The following is a 23838-nucleotide window of genomic DNA, read 5'->3' on the forward strand; positions in this document are numbered from 1 at the left end:
CTGTTATTTTTGTTATTGTCGTTGTTATTATTATTATTATTATTATTATTATTTATTATTTACTTTTTGAGACTCACAGTTCCATGCGTCCCAGGCTGATTTCCAAATCTCTCTGTAGCCAAGGATGACCTAAATCTTTGATTTTTCTACCTTTATCCCCTTGAATGCTATTAGTATAGGCACACGCCATCTTACCTGGTTTGTGTAGTGTTAGGAGGTAAACCCATTGTCCCATGAATGCTCAGCAAGTAGTCTACCAAATAAGCCACGTCTCTAATCCCTATCAAAGTTTTGATTGAGAGTAATCTTGAATTCTACAGGACGGCACCCCTACTATCTACTTAATATGAAACAGGAAATCATAGATAACAGCATTTGGTAAGGAGTCACTAAAATGAGCATGCTCAAAGGTGTTCGTCCAACTTGTATAAGACACTTGGGAGGGCTAATAGCAGCTCACTTTCTTCACCAATCTAGGAACATATGCATCTTGTGAGCCTCTGAGATTTCCTCCTCTGTGCCCTTACGAACAGCACCAATATCACAGTACAAAAGGAAACCAGGGGAAATAAAACAAAAATAAAAGTGTCTGTGATGCCTGAATTATTCAGTGCCAACGAGTGTGCTTTTAGATGCTGAACTTATTGTCTCTTAAACCAGAAATTAAAAAAAAAAGCAAGTGTCAAAACCTCTATCTGCAGTGTTGTTTTTAGCTCGATTTAGGTTTTTGTTAAGCGTATCTTGTGTCTCTCTCTCACTCGGAGTGACAGGTAGTCAATACTAATCTGATGCAGTTGATTCTCCCCTTTCCCTAAACAGGATTAAGGTATACTATCCATGAATATATTTCATTCCAGGCTGTAAATCCATATGCTTTAACATAAATGCATTAGCGTCTCTTTTAAATGGAATGTGCCGTGCATACACAAGGAAATAAGGATGGATTACCAAGTGGTCCTGAAAGATGCCTTTTGGATCCATTATGAAAATGCCATGGCTCTCGTGGCATCACTAAGTGGACCAGGCACTGCTCCTGGAATATACAAGAGATGTATATTCCAATCTCTTGGGGCCTTATTAAATTAACACTCACAGTATTGGTAGCCATATTGCCCTTATCAGGTGGGGCAGGCTGATCTGCTCATTCGCTTCTCACCTTGTTTATTAATTCTTGCATTCAGTATCTATTTAATGGTTGCTATGGCTCCTAGGGATACACTGGGTGGACAGATATTAACATTTAGAGGCCACACAGTTTCCACTATAACTTCAAAGAATACCTAATACTAAACCTTTCTACTCTGTTCTGTCTCTAGTGCTTCATTCATGTTGAAGCTGGCCTAGAACAGCAGTTACTTCATTTTTCAGTATTACTTTCCATTATCAAGTGGGAGGCAGTCACATTAGTTTTTGAGTCTTATATTTTTAGGAAGCAAGAAGGCACAATGCACTTAAGTGACTCATTTAAGATTAAACAAGTTCAGAAGGCAGGACACTTCTAACACGTTAGTATCTTGCTAACGGACTGTTGTAAAACACTAATGAGACAATACAGCTCAATGTCTGAAAGAGTGGATGACACAGAGAAGGTACAAAGGTTTTTTTTTTTTAATTAGCTGTCATCGTCTAGAAATAAAGAACCATAAGCTACTCTTAGCGTCTTTGTATCCATCTATCCGACAAATATTTAAGTATCTGTTGTGTATCAGGCACCATCAAAGATGCTAAAGATTTGGGGTTCAGTAAGCCTATGTTGTCATAAATCTCACATGACACAGTCATTGATATTTAAATAGTGCAAGTGTGATAGAACCATAGACCGGACTAGGGGTCGGCCCCTAGGGCAAATATGTCTGGTTGCAGGTTTGTGTAGTACGTTTTGTTAAAACATAATTATATTTTGATTTTCATAGTGCTCATGACTGTTCTATTGCAATGATAGAAGTGAGAAGTTGAATCAGATCCTCTGGTCTGTAAATCTAACAAGAATTGAGTCATTGAATCAGATCTCCTGGTCTGTAAGCCTAACAACCTATTTACTATATATCTGATTCTTTTCAGAAGGAGATCTTTGGCCTTGATCATTACTTCTTGTGAACTTTGAGATAGTCTGCTTTACTACGCATTGGAATTGACAGAATGAGAACAACAAGAAGCAGCAATAACGACACAATGACATATCTCTATTAACCAATGAGTTTGTTTGTATCTTATGACGTGTACTACAGGCAGAAAAAGTTGTGTTGATTTTCATGTGACTCATTTTTTTTCCAGAAGGACGTTCATTTCATGGTTGTCCATAGAAGTCACAACAATCTTCTGAGAACATTTTTTCAAAGCATGAACTCACTCTTCGGTGTCCTTCTGAAGTGTCCCTCCCAATTTATTGTCCCTTTACAGTGCACCAACCAGCACCATCAACTCTTTGCTCCCTTATTATCTCAACTCTGACCCAGTTTCCCCCATTATTTGACTCAGTGGACAGAGAAACAATTCCCAAATTTCTTCACTAGAAATAAATTTGATCAACATTCCTCTAGCTTTTTCTGCTCAAGTCTTTGTGTGTTACTATGTTATTGGGCAGTTAGAATTTGTTTAAATACCATTTTGCATGAGGGTCTCAGGGTTTCATAGAACTGTCTACTTATAGGAAACACACAAGATTTGGATAGGAACAATAATTGGCAGTGTATACTCACTTGTTGATTTGCCTGGCATTGCCATAATCACTTTAACATAACTTTCTCATAATGATGAAATACTTGTGTTGGTTGAATATATTGGGAACTGATCTTTACAGGAAATGTCTAACTTTGTTTCCATGGTGACTATCTAGAAATTCAGGACTGGTGTTCTCATCATATCTGAAAGGCTCAGAAACATTGTCAACTAAGAATTTCCCCCTAGTTGGTTTGAACACCATGTCCTCTATACTAAATCCTGACTGAGGACAGCAAACCTACTCTCCTAGGACATGCACTTGACCCCTTCTTGTGATTTGGAGGAACATTACTCTTCCTCTTCCCCACTGGGACACAGGCGATGTCTACCTGCAGCTCCCTCACTGACTAGACAACTTGAAGATGTTTTAAGATTTCATAGCTTTTGTGATTTGTTGAACACAATGGTAAGAGAAGAAAGAAGAGGAGGGAAAAACCCATCATACTGATGCCACACACTTACTCTACTATGACAGAGCTTTCCACAATCAAGGATACCTAGTTCCAAATATTTCTTTCCAATTTATTGGTTTAAAACCAAACCCCAATCTACATTCTGGTTGACAATAAATACTGGAATCCCTATACATTATAAAGCATATACATAAGAATAAGAAGCTATCAACAGATTAATGTACTTCAGACTCCATATTTTGGTAAGAGACCTGTGTAATTTTGCACTTTTGCTACTTTATCTTTATGATAGGTTATCCACAATTTTCTTTTATTCCAAGTTTTGTTGGTAGACTTTACAAAGGAGTTAAACAACTTCAACATATAGTAGTGGGTTATTAGAGCCCAGGTCTCTTAAATTATTTTCTGTGTTTTTTTAAAAGTACATGAAGTATCATTGGTTAATACAGTTTATGATAATTGATCATATTCACAATATACACAAGACTCTAACCATCTTCTTTGTCCTGTGCTTGACCCTTGCACTCACAATGTCAGCTTCACCTACTGCCTAACATATGGCTCAGATTAGCAAACAAGAAGAAAGCTGTAAGAAAAATACAATTACTAGTGCCAGATGACACCACCCAGAGAATTCTCCTGGATCCCTTGCAGACTCTTAACCTTTAAAATGTGTTGCTTTCACAAACAGGTTACTTAAAAGTCAGTAGACTAAGATAACATGATTAATTAAAGGTGAAAATCAAAGCTTCCCACCTAGATATGTTCAATTTTCTATGTCTCTTTTTGAAAAGTTCTCTAAAAATGCCATCCCAAGGCCCAACTCTTGGGACACTGGATAACAACAAATCAACCAGTAGACACTCATTCTTTTTTCTGAACCCTGTTACTCAGGCAATGCAAAAAAGACGCTCTATGCTTTTCATGATAAATGGGAACAGCTCAAAGAGAAGCTCACTAAACAGATGGAGTTGACAGTCTCCTTAATCCATCAGTGCAAAGGAGTTTTAGAGACCCAGGGACCCCACTGAAATCACTCTCCCACAGGGCAATTGATCATAACTTGAGGACTCATTTCAGGACTGGGCCAAATCAGCCTTAGGGGGAGAGGAGGAAATGGCACCAATTTCAGCCCAACTCAGCATCTTAAACAGATGAAGCTGTGACCGTACATCTGTGCTACCATGGGAAGCTTAGGCTTATTTCTGAGACAGAACATGACATGCCTTCCGCCATTTTTTATTACAATTTCATCTTACCATACTTTTATCATGTTTGATCTCTGGGCCTCTGCATTTTAGACAAACACACTACATTAAACTATATCTCCACTTCTTGTCACTATAAAGGTCCTTGGATGACAGGCCCAGTTTACCATTTGCCACAGTAGAAGTAGATATTTGTACCTGGAGAAACAACTTTCGCTTTCATGGAAAGGCCTGAGAGATATAGCAAAAGAAGCCCTGTGTTATAGAATGAATGTTACATGTATAACTCTACAAGGAAGTGTGCATTAAGTGCTAAGCAGATGCTTGTATTATTGCAAATCTGCTTCGAAGTCTATTGCAACTATAATATTATATAACTGATGATGGAATACAACAGCTATCATTTATGTTGTCTCAAGAGGGAGTGGACTTTCCCATTTCTATCAACTAGAAGTAGACCTGTCTTGTGCAGACTCCTACCTTCCTTGTATCACAGACAAAAGTAGTATAAGATATTAGCAGAGAGTCAAACTACAATTCTTAAGTCCTTTTGTTTCTCTACTCTAAAGAACCCTCATCTGAAGTTCCTTCTCTGTGCTAGTAATATGAGTCCTGGGAAAAAGGGAAAACAGACTTATACTTACTAGTGGTTAATTTTAATTGGTCACCTATTGTGGGTATGCTATGGTACTGACACTGTAAAGAGGGTACGAATCTCATTTGTAATCAGAGTGATCAGAGAGCACATGCATTTCTGAGGGGAGAGAGTACAGAGCTAGGGGTCTCCAACTCCAGTTACGGCAGTACTTCTTTTTTTTTTTTTTCCTTCTTTTTTTTTTTCGGGGCTGGGGACCGAACCCAGGACCTTGTGCTTCCTAGGCAAGCTCTCTACCACTGAGCCAAATCCCCAACCCCTACGGCAGTACTTCAATAGTCTGAGTATCTTCCCTGTAACCTAGGGCTTCTCTACTCTAACTCACTCAACAGGGAAGGCTTGGAAATCTGTTAATTCTTTGTTGTTGGAGTTGCTCTGTACGTACTAGTTGTTAGTGGTGCTCTCCGAGCCGAACTGTAGTAATCAAAGATCTCTCTAGATTCAGTCAAGTTTACCTCTTTTGGATAAAAGTGTCACCTGCCTACTCTTTAGACTTCTATTGAAAACCATTGTTTGGTCTCAGATGTTGGAATGCCCCTCACCTTCCCCGACCCCTGTCTTTAGTGAGCTTACTCACATCAGATTTGGATGTCATCTGGTCTATGACATTAAACATGATATAATGTTGATATACGTTCAAGTTGAGAATTGGGTTTTGTTCTTATTATATCCTCATGGTATTTCTGGCTTATAATAGTGATAGCATTTCTAGGCAGCCCTGAGCAATTACATTACGACAGGGGTTTATTCTCACTCAGGGAGAGTGGAGTCCAGGGATCCATGGCAGAATTTGGCAGATCAGGGAACTTTGGAAGGCTTAGGTTGATGTCATTCTCCTCATTCACTTCTAAAGGAAAGCAAGAAACTTCCTTGATTAGAGTAGAGATGACTGACCTGCAGTTTTAATCACTAGGACCCGATCAGTAGTAGAAAGTGCAGATTCTGCCTCAGGTTGCTGCATGCATGAAAATACTCTTTGCTCCTGTCCCATGACTCGTTTTCTAGCCCTTGATTATTCAGGTGACAGGATTAAATTTTCACTTGGACAGGAACCCACTGCCACTGGCCTAGTCAAGGACTTTATTTTCAAGTTGCTCTTCAATCATGGGGCTCCTTCACAAACAGTGTTTGCTGGTGTCATTTCTGTCCATGATCAGACGAGTCTGCCTTCATCTAACTTTACCCAGGGAAGTCTTTTAGGAGCAAACATGAGTCTCCACTTTGCAGAGTTGCCCTTTCTGACATTTTCATGGCTCTAATTCCCAGAGGCACTTGCGTACAAGTCTCTCTGATCCATCTCTCAAATCTCCTGTGCCCACCTATGTTCCCAATGCCAGGCAGAAACTGCCCTTTAAAGCTAAGCCATTAGTTCTTTTCTTTACCCCATCAGAAATCTTTGGTTATAATATATGAGGAGAAATATATTCTTAGAGTCTCACCAGGAGCTGGTTGGGAGGTGGTGACCCTCAGGCCAGAGGAGCTTGCTCAGATTCTCATGCAAGGACACCCTTACTAAATGTATGACTGCACCAGTAGAGTCTGAATGCTCCCCAATAACCAGTCAGCTAGACAGATAGGAAGTCAAGAGCGAAAGTCATTTTCGCTGGGAGCTGAGACACATTTAATAGCTAGAGAAGAAAAGCACATTACCTTCCCTTCATAGCTCATAGGCGCCCTACATATTGATCTCATATTGGCGTTCCCCTTTGTTTGGTTAAATGTAATCTCTTCCACAAGCCCATGATACAATACAAGTGTTTTAAATGTGCTCTGACCTCCCATCAGCTTATATCAAGCGATCTAATGGGAAGAATAATGCCCTGCACACAGCACTCACTGGCTATGCGCAAGCTCTTTCCAGACTGATCTCTCTGCTCTGCCATGCTCCCTTCAGTCAGAAATGTAGAAATGACAACCTAGGCTCTAAAGCCCCAGGGAGCAGATTGCCTCACTTTCTTTTGTCTTCTTAAAATTCAGCCACTGAGCACGAATGTTTAGCATGATTTTGTTTCTTTGATTAGTACATTTGTTCCACCCATCACTGGCTGATCTGACTCAGAGGGTTCCATAAAACACACTGGTTCCTGCCATTTCCAGTTTGAAGGTGTTTTGTTTGTTTTTGTTGTTTTTTGCTTTTGCTTTTTGTTTTTAATTGTGAGGTTAGCCTTTGATGACAAACATCTCCCCAGCCCTCCCACTTTTTAAATTGTTTGGATTTATCTAAACAGTTTAACACACAAAAGCACTCACTATGACACTATGGTTTTCTAATAGGTTCATGCATATCTAAGCACACCTACATGTTCAACTATAATACACATGCATATCTATAATGCATAATGATATGTATACAACACATACATATACTTCATATATTCAATTAATGCACAAAATACATAATATAGAAATGTATACATAGTTGCTGGGCTCAAAAGACATGTCACTCCCATAATACTGCACTATGGTATTTTTAAAGTCAGCAGAAGCAAGAACATCATTTTTTTTTTTTTTTTTTTTTTCTTTTTTTTTTTTTTTTTTTTTTTCGGAGCTGGGGACTGAACCCAGGACCTTGCACTTGCTAGGCAAGCGCTCTACCACTGAACTAAATCCCCAACCCCAGGAACATCATTTTGACCTTTTCTTAGCCTTCTCCCTATAAAAAAAAAAATCACAAAACTAAGAATGGTCACTTTCTGTCCTCTCAGGTGACAGGTGTCCCATCCTACACCCAGAGGGAACGAATGAAGACACACAGAGGCCCAAACCAATCTGGGCAAACAGGGTTTGAGTGGGTGGGGAGATGGCTCAGTCGGTGAAGACTCTGCCATGTCAGTTCGAGGAGCTGCCACTTGTGTAAAGTAAATAAATAGGTAAACAAATGAGTTAGATAGATAGGTAGATAGATAGATAGATAGATGATAGATAGATAGATAGATAGGTAGGTAGATAGATAGATGATAGATAGATAGATAGATAGATAGATAGATAGATAGATAGATAGGTAGATAGATAGATAGAGCAAGTGAGCGAGCAAGTAAGTTCACATGGTTGGGCATCTACAATCCTAGTCCTAAGTAGGGAGGAGCCTAACTCTGGCCCCCACATACATGAGCATACTTGTACATATGTATGTCCACATACATGCAGCATGTGCACACCCGCGCTCGAGTGCACACACACACACACACACACTCTCACACTCATGCTTCTAAGCCTCACACAGAATCCCTCATTTTGCCTAGTCATTCTTCTACATGGCTGTCCACTCGCCAACAAACTCAAGCACAGTACTCCCCAGTTCCCCATTAGCTGTATTCATTCCTAAAAGCTCCCATGTATGTAAATGTGCAATGAACACACTTGTTAGTCTTCTACTCTGCTAATTTGTCTTTGTTGTGAGGGTGGAATTTCCAACTCTGCTTTATTCCTCCCTCTATGTGAGAAGCAAAGGCTCTTTTCGCTAAAAACAAAACAAGACAAAACAAACTACTGACTTCTACTTCCACAGTTTAAAAGGGCAAATCGTATCGTACATGAAATTGCAGCTCAATAAAATTGTTCTGGAAGGGAACATCCTAGAATCTGATTACTTGGATTTGCATCTCACATTTGTGACTTAACTTGCCACCTAACCTCAGGGACTATATGGATCTCCTGGTTTCCTCATATACAATGGGTGTGAGAATTGGCTTTATTCAGAGCCATGGTTAGACCGCAGGGGACACACTTGGGGGGTGGGGGGGCTTCATAGCACAGGTCATTGAGCTAGCATTTTAGCCTATTCACTATTATGAATCATGACTCATGACTTCATTCAAGCACCCTGCTTCCTGGTGTCTCTCCTTTGTGTAGTGGGTCTTCTAAACCTTTCCTCAAAGGTTTAGCTTTACCAGGGTTTTGTAAAGTCTGTGTAATATGCTTCAAACAGCCACTCCAATGGTTGGACTGACTTAACCCTAAGTCCTCCCTCCAAACTTAGCAGCAACACCTATCCTTCCAGGAAGATTTTCTTTATTTGAAGAATGAAATTAGTCTCCCACTTTTATGTTTCCAAGGTATCTTGTAAGTTGTCATTGTGATAAACACTTACTTTGGGGATCCAAGTTTGGAAATATCTGTCCTTCAGGCTTGGCTGTGTGTTCCAGAAAGGCAGGGAGGGATCCAGGGTGTGTCTTTGGCCAGCACAGCAGTTGGCCATAATTAAGCCATCAATTCAAATGTGCCCAATGAGACCTGAATCTTTTGAATTGAGAACTGCCTGCAGTGCAGATTAAATAATGATGACAGGCTTCCTAGTCATTCACTTCCTGCTCTTCAAACCCTGAAAGTGTTATTGCATCATCAGTGAAGCCCCAGTTGCACTTACTTTTCCTTTGACTTACAGAAAGGAGCCAACACCAAGGATCCTCATTAGCATTCCTGACTCAGCTGCAGGGAACACAGCCAAGAAGGAATGTCCCCAGGAGGCTCAGCACTTCTCCAAGGCATCCCCCTAACTCAGACTTTGGGGGAAGTTAGTCATTCCTGTTTGCTATATACCAATCATTATCTTTCCCTAAGAAGAATCCCAGTCGCTCCTGTTAGAAAGATCACTAAGCTCAGAGTCTCCTGATCCTGTCACCTAGAAGCTGTCATTCCTTCTGTGGTTTCTTGTCAGACAAACCCAGCTCCCACCCCTTACACTTTCTGTCAGTTCTCTAGGAAGCTTCTGATTGGTACTCCAGAATTGGCCTCCCACCCAGCTCCAGAACTTAACACTTAATTTATACTGCACAGACAGGAACCAAGTTCTAGCTTAAATATATTTTCCAAGATTTGTTTTATGTTAAATTATGTGTATATGTGTGTGAGTTTGCATGAATATTGGGTGCACATGGAGGTCAGAAGAGAATGCTGGAACTTCTGTAGCTGGAGTAGCAGGCAGCAGTGAGCTACCTGAAATGGGTGCTCAGAACTGAACTTGGGTCCTCTGCCAGAGCACTGTGTACTATGAACCACTGAGCTGTGTCTCCAGCTCTCCCTCTTATACATTTCTTTAAGCTCTATGAAATTCATAGGCAAATGGATGGAACTGGAAAATATCATCCTGAGTGAGGTAACCCAATCACAGAAAAACACACATGGTATGCACTCATTGATAAGTCGATATTAGCCCAAATGCTCGAATTACCCTAGATGCACAGAACACATGAAACTCAAGAAGGATGACCAAAATGCAAATGCTTCACTCCTTCTTTAAAAGGGGAAAAAGAATAAATACCCTTGGCAGGGAATAGGGAGGCAAAGTTTAGAACAGAGGCAGAAGGAACGCCCATTCAGAGCCTGCCCCACAGGTGGCCCATATATACAGCCACCAAACTAGATAAGATGGATGAAGCAAAGAAGTGCAGGCTGACAGGAACCGGATGTAGATCTCTCCCGAGAGACACAGCCAGAATACAGCAAATACATAGGCGAATGCCAGCAGCAAACCACTTTACTGAGAATGGGACCCCCGTTGAAGGGATCAGAGAAAGGACTGAAAGAGTTTGAAGGGGCTCGAGACCCCATATGAAAAACAATGCCAACCAACCAGAGCTTCCAGGGACTAAGCCACTACCCAAAGACTATACATGGACTGACCCTGGGCTCCAACTGCATAGGTAGCAATGAATAGTGTAGTAAGAGCACCAGTGGAAGGGGGAGCCCTTGGTCCTGCCAAGACTGAACCCCCAGTGAATGTGATTGTTGGGGGGAGGGTGGTAATGGGGGGAGGATGGGGAGGGGAACACTCATATAGAAGGGGAGAGGGTGGGGTTAGGGGGATGTTGGTCTGGAAACCTGGAAAGGGAATAACAATCGAAATGTAAATAAGAAATACCCAAGTTAATAAAGAAGGAGGGAAAAAAAGAAATTTCAGTGCTATTTGAAAATTGGCTGAGTCTGTGCTTTGCACTCCTATGCCACTGTTTCCTATTTGAGATCATTTAAAGCAACATTTTACTTTTTGTTCTTCTCTTTCTGCAACTGGACTTATTTTGGTGACCATGTCAGTTATACTTCTTTTAAGACCATGACCATATACCCGACAAAACTACAGAAAGGGGAAAGGCTCTACTTTGACTCACACTGTGAAGGGATCCAGTCCACTACGGTAGAGAAGCTAGGGCAATGGGACAGCTCATGGCTGATGTATCAGGAAAGGGAGACTAGGAAGCAGAGAAAGAATTGGAGATAGGCTCGAAGGGCTGACCTTAGTGACCCACTTTTTCTAGCTAGGTCCTACTTTGTAAAGGTCCCATAACTTCTTCTCAAAACAAAGCAAGCTGATGGAAAGTCAGTGTTCAAAAACATGATTCTGTGGCAGACATTTCACATCTAAACACTGACAGTGACAGCTATTAAATGGTAAAGGGAAGCAATTTGCCAAGGGGACAGTAACAAGTCTCATTAATATTTAGGACATGAACAGGACTCTGCATTGTGCTAAGTTCTTTATGTGCATTATGTAAGGGCTCTTATCTCCCCCACAATAAACCAGGACTCTAAAGCTTTCAGAGTCTTAGAAGCATATCTGAGCTTGTACAATTGGGCTTACAAATAGATTCCAGAGAAATTGTTGCCCACACACTATACACATATAAGCATACTACCCTCTCATATGGTGTTCTTAAGGGGAAAATCCAAGGATTTACCTCTATTCCCATCCCTGAGGAAGTCTGGATATTTTCTTTTCTCTCGCTCACCATTTCCATCCTTGCCAACTTCCTTACTATTCCTAGAGATAGTACGGGTATGGATGGAGTAAAGGTAAAAACCGAGTACATGATAGAAGCATAAGGCTGGGTGAGTACAACAAGGCAGAAAGAACTGAAGACGATATTTCCCATACTCTTTTTCCCAATCAAATAAACAAATAAACTCTAAGTACTTCTGTTTTAGTCAGAGTTTCATTGCTGTGAAGAGATACCATGACCAAGGCAACTCTTATAAAGGACACATTTAATTGGGGTTGGCCTACAGTTTCAGAGGTTTAATCCTCTATTCATAGTAGGAATCCCAGCAGCATCCAGACAGATATAGTACTTGAAGAGCTTCTGAGAGATCTACATCTTGATCCAAAGGCAACCAGGAGGCGGCTCTCTTCCACAATGGGCAGAGCGTGAGCACTAGGAGACCTCAAAGCCCACCTACACAGTGACAAACTTCCTACAAAAGGCCACACCTATTCTAACAAGGCTATACCTAATAGTGCCACTTCTCATGGACCAAGCATTTTCAAACCTTCACACCTTTCAATAAAGAAAAATAATTTCTTTCCCTCTTCTGTGCTCTGAGGATTTCTACTCACGCTGTCACCTCACTAAATCCCTGGAGTCCTTGTGGAAGCCTAACATCCATTTTGGCTTCTGCTGGAAAAGAAGAGTGAACAAACGCTACACGGGTGACGTTTGGTGACATAAGCATGCTTCACAATACTCAGTGTAATTGATGGGGAAAGAAACTCTATGCTTGGACAGCGTGCAATGCTTTCTGACCTGGAGGGGAACATGGCAGAATTTCCTCCTTGTTTGAATATTCTTAAATGCATAATAGTCAAGGAGAGAGAAAGCATAGATAACAAAACTACCCAACAGATGCTTGAGAGCACACTGACTATTGTTTCATAGAGAATTCAAATCTTATCACTTCTAAACAACACAGACCAAAAACAAAAATGAAAACAAAACAAACAAACAAAAAACCCCCCCAAATCCCAAGCCCCCAAATATCCCCCACTCTCATAAGTGCTATGACTGGTTGTTCTCAAAGCAACCAGTAATGAACCTCTCATCAAACTCTTTAATCAAACTAGAAACCAGACGCATGTCCCCAACCCCCTCCAGGCACCAGAGGAGAAAATGACTAAGCTCTGGGAAGGTCTGCTAAGGCAACAAGGCTGCTAGGACAGCTGGGGACATTTACAGGGAACCATGAATCCATCACGATCCTATTAAATCACATCTCTCTGTTGCCAAAGGGAAAATTATGAAGGGCTCAGCAAGCTTCTTTTCTTCTTGCATCTGGAATTAAACTCAAGCTTTGGGGGGAGGAACAGCTAAGACCCTGCCGCACAGGAGGCCTGCACACTGGGGCAGCTGCACTCATGAAATGAGCAGGGCGAACGCCTAGACTTCTAGACGAGCTCTTTAAAACACTTCCTTTTGAGAGTTATTCTCCCGACAGCATTTCTAATGAAGCCCCACTATTATTTCTCTATCGTCGAATTGGACTTTTTCTCATTAACCATCTCTGGTTTATTAGGTCGGGGCTCTTCAGCTGAAACTCTTCCATGTTTGCCTTTCCTGTTGCATTATTTATGGCAAATGTGTTTTTATGATCCCATACATTATTCCCGCGTCCCTGTAAATAATAAACCAACTTTGGAAATGAGGTAGCACTGAAGCACCCGACAAGCAACAATTCTGTTTAAACAGCTCATTCCCCAGCAGTACATCCCTGCTGATGATAACAGGGAGCAGGGGGAAGGTTCTAGAGAGTTTTCAGGCTCCTTTTGTTTGTTATCTGAATGCTGTTTGGTTGGTAGACTCTCATGTCCCAAGGATCAAATGTCTGAATCTCTTACTTCCCTAAAGCTTATGTGAGAAACCAGAGTCTGTCCATTCTGCAGCAAAGTGCTTTGGTGCTCTAATGTAGCAGTTCTCAACCTGTGTGTGGGTCATGACCACACTGGCAAACCTCTATCTCCCAAAATATTTACCTTAGTACATCAGGGATGAAGCAGCAAGAAAAATAATTTCATGATAGGGGTCACCATAACATGGAGATCTATGTTAAAGGGTCGCAGCATTAGGAAGGTTGGGGACCACTGTCCTAATGCTACCTTATCATTCACTGATGTCATGCTTTAGGAAAAGGAGAAATGGAAGCAAAGGAGGAGCAGAGCGTGATGGGTTACTAAAGGAGAAACAGTCCACACTGAGAGACATGCTCAACGACACCTGGTTGGTAGCACAGCAGAAGCTGTATATTAAAGACTACGAGTCCCTCTCTGCTGCCATGGAGGAAGGCAGAGTGAATTACATAATCCAAATCTAAAACCATACTATAGGTCCCAGACCCTTGAGGATGCAGGGGAAAGGGGCAGTTGAGGCCTTAGAAAACCAGCTTAGAAGGCTCCTTCAGAGAAATGTGCAGGAGACTGGGGACTGCCTGGGAAGGCCAAATTCGAAGAGCATTTCTAGGTCATTGTTAGGAACCTGTTTCCAGGCCAACTCCTCCTTGTCCATCTGTTCAAGCCGTGTAGCCTTCCCTCTGTCCTCTCTGCTCCATTGGCATCTCTTGTAGGCTTTGTCCCAGGCATTTCCTTCTGGATAGGAGACATCTCCAAGGTAGAGCTCAAACATCAAGCCTCAGGACATATGAAGCTGAACCATTATCAATCTCTAATCTCCAAACTCATGTTGACAACACTGAAGCTATGACACAGAGGGCTCACAGGACCAGATATATTGGCAACTCCCCCTTTCCTGACCCCCCAGAACATTTGCCTATTGAACAACTTTCTGTAATCTTGTCCCAAGATGGTTTTTTCCTCCCATGTGTCCCCTTTTTTATCTTTCCAGTTTAACTTTAACCAACCCTCGGGGAAGTTATTACAATAACTATTGTTTAACTCAGGGACATGTTTTCCCCCCTATTCATGTTAATGTCACATTAACTGTGGGGCATTCTTCTGTGCAAGATCTTAGGACCCACTCATGAAACCATTATGGAATATTGACTGAGTGCAAGGGCTATTCTAGACTCTGATTAACAAAACATCCAACTGACATTAGGTTCAGATGCTAATGATGAGGGGCAGGAGGAAAACTATCTGACTGTCTGTCCATCTGTCTACCTTCTATCTATCTATCTATCTATCTATCTATCTATCTATCTATCTATCTATGCATCTGTCTAATGTCTATGTAGAAATGGAAGAAAATGGAATAAGATAGCACAAATATACAGAAAGGGAAAAAAACAACCTTTTCATGTAATGACCAGGCAGTAAATATTGGGGGTCCTTTACATGGTATGGTCTCTATTAATCTATTAATTCTGCCACTGTAGCCCTAAAACATATAAAAACTTCATTCTAATAACATATCGTTTTAAGTCAGACGGTAGGTTGGTATTGTAAACATGTATAATATTTTTCTAAAGTGGTCAGAGAAGATTTCTTTGATTAAAGTATATTTGAACCATTCTGCCTCTGTACAATGACTTACAACTTACTTTAATTGGACCCTTGTTTTTGTTGTTGTGCACACCTGTTGCTTTTCCTGATGACAAGATATAATTTCCTTTGGAGAACTATCCTGTCCATGTCACTAGCAGCCACTCTAACCCTGGCTTGTAGTCATGCTGTTTTGTCCTAGAACATCTCATCTCCCTAGTCCTGGGGACCAGCTGGAAGACAGGGACTTCACCAGATTCTTATTGGGATTTCAGTTAGCAAGGCATGCACTCTCTCTGCTCACCATTAGAGCTGAAGGCAGAATATTAGACTGGAAAGAACACAGACACAGTCCGAGGGAGAAAAAGAGATGCTATGTTTGGGTCTAATTCTCTGAGCTTCTGAGTGTAGTTTGTAGCCAGCTACCCTGGGGCTTTTCAACTAAGTGAGACAATAGTTTTTCTAGTCTGTCTGTCTGTCTGGTTTTCTGTCTCTGTCTACCTATCTGTCTCTCTGTTTCTGTGTGTGTATGTGTACGTGCCTGCATTGGTGGAATATACACACCAGTGTGGAGGCTAATAAAGGACTCTGTTGATTGCTCTCTACTTTATTCCTTTGAGACAGGGTCCCTCACTGAACCAGAAGCTCACTGCTTTTCAGTTAAACAGCTAGCGAACCTCAGTGGTCCTATTGTCTCTGCCTCTATCAGGGTTAAAAGGCATGCATCACTATAGTTTTATATTGGTACTGAGAATCCAAACTCAGGTCCTTGAGTGCTCTTACCCACAAAGCCATTTCCTTAGTGCCTAGTCTAAAGGGTTCTCACTTTGAATTGGGCTTATGATACTGACAGTGAGGAAAGTTGTGAGTGATGAACTTGTGCCATATCATTCGCTCATGTAAACTCTCTCCCTATGTCCTTCCCACTAATGGATGCATATGACCTGCTCTGAATGTTTTTTATTAGGAAACTTATCATTTATAACCTCTCTCCTATTTCCTTCAGTTGGAGTTCACTGGTATCTTATCCTATGCACAGACATCTGACTACCTTTTTGCATTCTTAGATAATTAGGTCTCTGTCTCATTGTCTAGATTAGATTAAAAATTCCCTAGGAGAGTAGGGACAATGACACACATCTTGGTCTCCATGACACAAGGAGCAGAGAGTTGGAGATATTACATCCCCCCCACACACACACGAGATCACATTCACTGAGTGAATCGAGCCTACCAATACCACTCTAGTCCTTTTACCATGACTACTTATTATAAAGTTGCAAGAGTTTCATAAACAAAAGAATGTGAATGGCTAAGAGAAATATCTGAGCAGTCCTCAAACAAGTTAAACTTCAAGCCATATTTAAATTTCTATAATTTTTATGCTAATTCAAATGGCTTTATATTTAATTAAAATGTTTTTTTTTCAATTGATAATAATGTAACTCAGATAATTAGCATCAAGTGGCATCTAGAGGACATGTTCAAACAAGCTCACCTAGAGTATAAATAGACCTAATTGACAATTAAAATAGCACTTTATAATTATGCTTTGTTTGTAAATGCTATAATGTCCAATTCATTGTTCAAGGAAATTGCTCATTAATGAAAACTAAAGCCATGTTCTTCTTACTGTTGCCATGAAGATGTGCATTAAGTGCCAGGCTTTTATGTTGTCTTCTTTCTTGCTGCCTTGGACAGGCTATTCCTGCCCAATGTTTAATAACTGTATTCTATAGTGACAGATCAACTATAGTCTGCCTTGGCTTGCATATGCATATTTCCTTTGTCCTTCTTCTCTTGAAGTAGAACAAATGATTCTCACCACAAACTTAATTGTGTGTGTGTGTGTGTGTGTGTGTGTGTGTCTGCCATGGAGAGAGGACCTCGTACTCCAGAAAACCCAAGGATGGCAAAAGCTCCTGTGGTCCTGAGAGAACCAGGCCTCGCATCTGAATGAAGCACGGCCTTGAAGACTAGGAGACTGGAAATTTCACCAGGAAGATCATGGCTGCTCCCTTAAGAGAGGCAGGGAGGTCGGCAGGGGAAGCTTCGATTTTGCTGCAAGAAATGAAGCCAGGGAGACACAGAGATCTTCACAAGAGTCCAAAGAGTCTACACCCCTCGGACTGTGGAACTGGAAGAGAGGACACTTCAGGTTAAATGCAGTCTGAGGGGTTTGTATGGAGCTAAGGAAACCTTGAGTGAATGTGTGCGGCATCTGAGTGACTGTATTGTTGACATGGGCACAGTCACATCAAAGATCAATACCTCAGAGCCATGGGGAATTAGCAAGACCTTCCTCCCGTCAGGCTCAGAGTGGCAAAGTCTCCCTTTGATCTAAGTACTAGTGTTTGTAGTTGCCCAGTGTGTATAAAAACTAGCAACTGCAGTCAGTCTCCTCCTCTGCATTTTTATAGTCTAAGACTCACTCTTGCTTACAGAGACCTACAAAGGCTAGCCGACCCCTCCCTCTGTGCTGCACGTACTAAACATGCTGGTACTAAACACGCTGAGGTTCTTGGTTGCCGAAGTAGTCGGTGCCACCTCATTAGAATGTGTAAGCTCACCTCATCCCAGCTTTTCTATACATGTGTCTTTTTTTCATTCCTTTCTTCATTCCCTCACAGCCTTAGACAGGTTTGCAGACCCAAGCCAAGCAGGTTATGACTAGAGGTGGGAATGGGGAGTGCAGATGGGGGATAAGGATAGAGGGGTGTAGATTTCAAGTGAAATGGAACCAATGTTGCCACATTTCGTAGGACTTTTATAGGTGTAGGATTTCACCTTGATGTGTGAGAAGATTGACTGAGGATTGAATTTCAAGGAAGCCCTCAGATATCTACAGTGAATCGACTAGACTTACCAGGTAAAAGAAGAGGCCAGCAAGGAAGTGGGGGAACAGAAAATGGGGGAACAGCCAACTGACTAGAAGAGCTTGGTGTCCCTATAGCTGAAATAGAGAGGGGTGCTGCAAAGCCATGGACTCGTTTCCTTTCCATTTTGTGACGCTGATACTTTGGAGGCTGAAGACTCCTGAGATTCAGATCACAGATGGTGGTAAACGAGATCCTCACCTGGTCATTTCTTCTCTGTGGAACCTTGGGCAGGTCTTCCAATGTCCATGTCTCCATTGGCTTATATGTAAAGAACAAGGACACCCATTCTTGCTCCTTGTGAGGGGGGTGTGAGGGCCAAATTCATTCATTCATGGTAAGTAATGCTAACCCTGGCACTTTGCCCAGAGTAGGCAGTCTGGCTGTCTACATCCACTAACTTCATTTATATAGTTGCTTTGCTGGATCTCAATGGTTAAAGATTGTCTGATCTGATAGTTATCATCAGAGTCAAGGGAAGGGACTTCCGGGTAGTCACCTCGGGCTGATGTTTTGAAATCCTTAGGATGCATGAGCATCTATCGGAGGGCCTCTTTAAACTACCTGTTGGACCTTGCTCTTGAATTTCTAACACCACAGTGTGGAATGATGCTGATTCCTCAGTTTACACCTCTAACAAAGGAAGCTTTGCTGATGTTCCTTCTGTAACGGCATTGTGCATAATGCTGTCATAATGAGTAACAGGAGAAAACTTACCACAGGAGGAATTCAGTCAAGTGAACCCCCCAAGACTAGAGTCTAGCTTGGGAATACATTTATCACCAAGATCTGTTTTATTTGTATTTCTTAATTTTTATTGTCAACTTGACACATCCTAGAGTCAACCAGTACAAGAAAACCTCAAGTGAGGAATTGTCTAGATCAGAAAGGCCTGTGAAAGTATCTGCTTTGAAGTAGCTGGAAACTGTGACATTGGGGCAGGTCCTGGTCTTTAGCTAAACAACTATGGAACAGTTACAAAGCTCTGTATGATGATTAAGCCAATGTGCTGAATCTTCAACATTATTATTAATCACTTTATTTTCTTTGCAAAGTCAGGTTTTAATACAGTGACATGAGTCAAAAAGTACAAATGAACTATTGAGGAGACCCAAATGCATGGGAATAAGATATATCATGGTATAAAATACTACCAATCCCTCTCATGGCTGACTACTTCAAAAGCTGGTAAGGCACAGGTGGTTGTGGACTACATAGGAAATGTGGCAAAGAGTAAGCTAGGAGCAGTGTCCCTCAACGGTTTTTGCTTCAGTTCCTGTCAAGACTTCCCCCTGTGATAGATTCTGATCTGGAAGTGTAAGCCAAATAATCCTTTCCTCCCCAAGTGGCCTTTGGTAAGAATGTCTTATAACAGAAATAGAATGCAAACTAGAACCCCTGTACACAGGTAAAATGGGCAGTGGAGCAGTTCCCAAATGATGAAGCCATGTTCTCGTTTTGGCCTCCTTGTTTGTGGAGTCTTCTAGTCCTAGCTTACCTTCTGCGTTAATACACCTGTAAGTTCATAGCCAATGACCTTTATGTGCTCATAAGAGTAATATGTTCACATTCAGGTCTTTCTATGTCTCCTGAAGCCTGAGTAGGCTACTGAAAATCACCACCTTCAAGATAACTCACTACATCCTCAATGCTTGCTTGCATGCTATATAATAAACACTTTATGTGTTCTGTGCTCCAACAGTGCTGAAAGCAAGGGATCATAGAACAGGAGGAAGATGGTACTTTGGAAGAAGAAGCCACACCCACAGTGAAAACCCCTAGCTATATAAGCACGGAATCAGGTAGTAGAAAGCTTGCATGGAGTGTGGGATGCCCCAGGGTTTAGCCTCAACACCAGAGAAAAGACAGAGAAAAAGGCAAAAGTTACTTAATTTTCTTATCATATTAATCTCTCTCTTCTGTACATACACTCTCTCTGCCACCTCACCCCATACACATAATGTAGCCCAGGTCGACCTGTAACTTACTATTAATATGTAGCCCAGGGTGACTTTGAACTTGCGATCATCCTGCTTTAGCATCCCCGAGTAAAATCTAGGATTCTGAGAAGGCACCACTACGTCTGGCTCCTTCCATCTTTTGGTTTAGACAGGTAGAAACTAAAGCTTAGCAAGAAAAGTCACCTTGAACAAGGCCGCTCAGACCCTAAGAGGATGAGCAAAGATCCCCCCCCAGCTATGGTAGCTGTTCCCTTTGCAGTACTCATCTAGACCCAAACCTCCCAAGAGCTTGTGCTGTCTAACTTCTCATTAAGCTGAAAATGAGATTGCCTAAACATTTCATTCCACACCATATGGCAAAGTCCCAGCTGACAGGAAGCTCATCTCTCTAGTATGCTGGCTGGGTTCCTTTCGCTGGTGAGATTGATATGAAATTTTGGGGGTGGTCATTTCCTAATCTTTAGCACTGTTTACAGTAGTTGGTTTCATTTTGATGCGTCCTTTTTAATTTTTCCGGAAACAAGAAAATATCCCAAAAGATGGAGAGTGGCAGATCTTATCAACTGTTCTTCAGATGAAATATCACTACCAACATAAGCAAGTATCTGCTTTATAGTAACTGGAAACTATCTCATGTCCGGGTTTTTAGGCAAGGCAAGTAGGGGACAGAGAATCCAGGAATGACAACATTACAAAGGTCTGGATGATAAGATTAAGCCAATGTGTTTGGATATTTGGCATTATTGTGAATCATTTTATTTTCTTTGCAAAGCCAGGTTTTAACATGGTGACGTAAATCAAAAAGTACAACTGGGGAGAGTAAAATCCCTGGCTACAAGGTTATCATAGCATGAAATACCTTTAATCCCTCTCCTGGCCAACTATTTCAGAGCTGGAAATACAGCCTTGAACAAGAGCAGAGCCTGAAGGTTTGTGCCCCCTCCCCCAACCCTGTTCTAACATACAATTAGTGCGAATGTCATTCCTAGAAGTAGAAGCATAATTTGTGAGAGACCAAGTCTTTGAATATTCACTTGTGCTAGAGACCCCTGCGGTCCGTGTCCATGGCTGGGAAGTTGAGCATGGTTCTGACTGTAGCTTTGCACTTCCTCCGGCAAGTTTCTATAACGTTTCCAGTTTCCTCATCTTAAAGTAGGAGTGAAAGGACTTAATAAAGAACTGTGGTTTAAAGTGGTACACACTGTAGCTAAAACAGCAGGCTGGGGAAATTGGCTCTCTAAGTCCTACTATGTTCCCCTTACATCTCTGCTCAATTCTGCCACCTGCAAAATGGGTGAGAGGATGCTGTCTACCTCACAAAGAGAAAGATCAAGGTAAGAGACAGAGGAAGCTTGGTGTGGTCGTGCATGACCACAATCCTAGCTTGCACTTTGGGAGGCCAAAGCAGTACAATTTAATTTCAAAGTGTGTACATACTAATGTGCATTGTGTGGTGCTGACCAGAACCAAGTAGCTCATGGGCTTTTTACAAAGATTATCTCTCCAGGAGGCTTTTAAAAAGAGTTCAATGGGCTCAGGTCTTCAAACTTTCCAGGACCCAAATGTAACTTGGGACCATATTTGTTATCAAGATCTGGCTTAAACCTGCTGCTTACCTTTTTAGTGTCAACTTGACGTAGCCTAGAGTCACAGAGGATACAGGTGTGGAGATAACCAAAGGATTCAGATAAGACTCCAGTGTCTGATCTAATTTCAACTCTCAGTCACATTCCAAAGCAATCTTGGTCTTTCAGCTATCATATGTATTGTGGTGCTGCAATTTTGAACTTTGTTTTAATTGTCAGCTAGTGAAAAGGACTGCTTGCAAACCTACTATGTGGGTAGTTCCCATTCTCCAGATGTGAACAGAAAGCCCCCGAAAGAAAAGGCAGCTGGATCACTTTATAGGTACGTGCCTGCTCAGGAGCTGAACTGGCCTTGTGTCTTAGCACCAGTGTCCCCTGCATTCTCACACCCACTGGGTTCCTTAAGGATGGGCATTTATATCTTCTGACTGCTGAGTGGATAACATGCTAAGACAGAATGACAGGGGCCCAAGTAGACTAGAAAGACTAACTAAGGTTGAGTAGTAGTGTGTGTGTGTGTGTGTATTTTATCTTATGATAATTATGCAAAAAGTACTATATTTGAGAGGCTAGCAGGATATCCACATAAAGAAAAACAAACAAACAAGCAAACAAACAAAGAAACAAATCTAAAGCCAGGGAAGAAATCAGAACTAGGTATAGAGATCTAAAAGTTCTCTAGCAAGGAATTCAGAATTGAGTCTATAAATGAGAGTGAGGGGGCGGATATGGGGAGAGGAGAGGAATAGACGAGCAGACTTAGCCGTCTTACTGAGGGCAGAATGAAAGGCAGGAGCACACAACAGATGGAGCTGGAAGAAGATGTAAACAACAGTGCAGAGAATTTAAAAAGCTGCAATAATAACTCAGGATGGACTAGGACAGGCTGAGCAGCTACCGTGTTAACCACCTCATCACGCTGTGTAGACTTCAGCCTGTCCATCAAGCTGGGAAGCAGGCACTTCAGCGACAGCAGTTTCACAAATAAACAAGCACTGAGAGGTCAGATACCTTGTTCTTAAGGGTCCAGTAGCTGATGTTGGAAAGATATGAGTTATAAATAATAGTCGGGTTATCTTAGAGCTCAAGTCTTGAACTTCTGTCCTTCAGTGAATCTTAAGGAGAAAAGAAGGACAATCAGGTAGTACCAACAGCAGCTGGGGCATGCCACCACTGATAGAGTGCCATTTTGCAGAGGATGCTGAGGAAAGTGTCTGGAGCATGGTCTTTGTTAACTCTACAATTTCAAGCTGTAGGTATTCTTGTCCTTGTTGAGAAGAGAAAGAAAATGGCTCAATGATGTCAGTAACCTGCCCCAAACCAGACAACTCAGTGTGTAATACCAGCAATTAAAAGTTAGGTCTGCTCTGGTAGTATAATTCAAACCACCACACTGTTCCTTTTCACTGAGAAACCTTGGAAGGCACTGGTAGTACACTCAAAATCATTAATTCAGCAGAAAGAGCACTGAAATTTGTTCAGTTTTACTTTAAAAAAATAAAAAAACAGGGACGGCGAGTTGGCTCAGCCATTAATTGCAATGGCTGCTCTAACTGAGGGCTTAAGTCTAGTTCCCAATACCCACATGACAACTTAAAAAAATATACAACTCCAGGTCTGAGGGATCAGAGGACCTCTACTGACCTCCAAGGACACCAGGCACACACGTGATATATATATATATATATATATATATGTAGGGAACGCACACACACACACACACACACACACACACACACACACACACACACAGATACATACACTAAAAATAAATAAATAAATAAACCTTAACGAAAAGTTAAAAGAAAGTTCTTTCCTTCTATCTTTCCTCCTCCTCTGCTTCCTTGACTTTCTTTATTTCATTCTGTGATCCAGAGCCTTACTCTGCAGCCCAGAGAGGTCTAGAGCTCACTGTGTAGCTTCGACATTACAGTAGTCTTCCTGCCTTGTGAGTCCTAGGATCAAAGATGTGAGCTATCACTCTTGGATTGTAAGTATATAGAAGATTGACTTCTCAAACCAACCTACCAGAGCTTCCAGTTCAGTTAACTAGGGTTAGATCTTTAAGCCTAAACTTAAACAAAACAAAACCGTTCTTTGATTATTTTTAATTTGTACCCAGGTTGAGAATTCACCTCATCATGCATCAAGCAATCTGCAGGTTTGTGAGAAAAGTATGTTCTACATGAATACTTCCTTACATGAGCATGCATTGAA

At 41.5% G+C, this 23838-nt stretch overlaps 1 protein-coding gene across 2 annotated transcripts in view; it reads right to left on the reverse strand.

Annotated features, from left to right (window-relative positions):
- The window catches only part of Sgcd (sarcoglycan delta), a 911604-nt gene that overhangs the window by 114137 nt on the left and 773629 nt on the right, over window positions 1-23838 (reverse strand). The window lies entirely within an intron of this gene.

This window comes from Rattus rattus, chromosome 9 (assembly GCF_011064425.1).
Source record: "Rattus rattus isolate New Zealand chromosome 9, Rrattus_CSIRO_v1, whole genome shotgun sequence".
NCBI classification, from domain to species: domain Eukaryota; kingdom Metazoa; phylum Chordata; class Mammalia; order Rodentia; family Muridae; genus Rattus; species Rattus rattus.